Here is a 1261-nt window from a genome sequence, read left to right as displayed (position 1 = left end):
TCTTTCTCTTTGGCTCCTTGACCTTTGGTGGTTCTTCCTTACTCTTATCAACATTTTCATCTTCACCCTTCATCACCTCCACTTCATCTTCTGCCTCCTCATTGTTTATTTCCTCACTCAACCTTGTGGGTATAGCAACATTCTTATCCAATTTAGTACCACTTCTAAGGGTAATGGCATTTATGCTTCCCTTAGGATTGGGTTGAGGTTGGGTGGGCAAACTACTTGAGGTTGAAGCTTGTTAGGTGCTTTGTGTGGTTTGAGGAGGGAGAGCTAAACGGGTAAGGGCTTTGGCTATTGTAGCCATGTAAGCATCTTGTTTCTTATGGAACTCTCTTTGTTCTTGCATGAAGGTGTGAATTGTGTCATTCATGTGGGATTGATTGGAAGGAGGGGTTTGGTTAACTTGAGAAGGATTGGATCTACTATTTGGATGTTGATACTTCACTTGAGGTTGAGGTTATAAGGGTTGCTGTATGGTTGTTGGTATTGTGGTTGACCTTGGGGGTGTTGATGGTAGTAGACTTGAGCATTTTGGTTGTGTTGAGTTTGGAGAGCTTGGTTCCACCTTTGGTTTGAGTTATCTCTCCACCCTTGTCCTTGATTACCTCTATGTGGGTAGGATTGTTGGTTGCAATTGGGTCTTTGCAGGTAAGGATTAGCAAAGCTTGAGGGATTTGTTGCCCTTGGGTGATTTGCCTCAACAAAATTGTCATTTCACCGAGGGTCTTAGTGATAATTGCATCTCCGGAGGGAGAAACCTCACTCAAGGCTTTTGGTTGTGGACTCCTTGCCCTTGAGTATTGAGTTGAGTCCACTAGATCCGATATAACTTCCCATGCTTCTGCAGCGTTCTTGTTTTTGGTTAATGATCCTTCACTCGCGGCATCTAGGAGAAGCTTGTCTTGGTGGTGCATTCCTTGACAGAAATAACTGATCAGAACCAACTCATCAATTCGGTGGTGAGGGAAAGCCTCTAGCAACTCCTTGAATTTTTCTCAGTATTCATACAAAGTCTCCCCATCTCGTTGTACAATACAAGAGATCTCTCTTAGTAGCTTGTCTGTTTCTTGGAGAGAGTAGAACTTCTCCAACAATTCTTTTCGTAACAAGTCCCAATTGGATCTAACTTCACCCGGCTGAGTATAAAACCACTCCTTCGCTTTTCCCTCAAAAGAGAAAGGGAATGCGAAGACCAACACCGCGGCTTCATCTGCCCCATGTCTTCTCGCAGTTGCACATGCAACTTGGAAGTCCTTAA

At 43.8% G+C, this 1261-nt stretch overlaps 1 non-coding gene across 1 annotated transcript; it reads left to right on the top strand.

Annotated features, from left to right (window-relative positions):
* The first annotated feature begins 954 nt into the window (after nucleotides 1-954).
* LOC112804706 (small nucleolar RNA R71) lies at nucleotides 955-1061 on the top strand. The gene has a single exon (XR_003203324.1). It is a non-coding gene; the product is annotated as a small nucleolar RNA R71 (small nucleolar RNA).
* Nucleotides 1062-1261: the final 200 nt, after the last annotated feature.

This window comes from Arachis hypogaea, chromosome 5, assembly GCF_003086295.3.
Source record: "Arachis hypogaea cultivar Tifrunner chromosome 5, arahy.Tifrunner.gnm2.J5K5, whole genome shotgun sequence".
NCBI lineage: Eukaryota > Viridiplantae > Streptophyta > Magnoliopsida > Fabales > Fabaceae > Arachis > Arachis hypogaea.
This window is presented reverse-complemented; position numbering and strand designations above follow the sequence as displayed.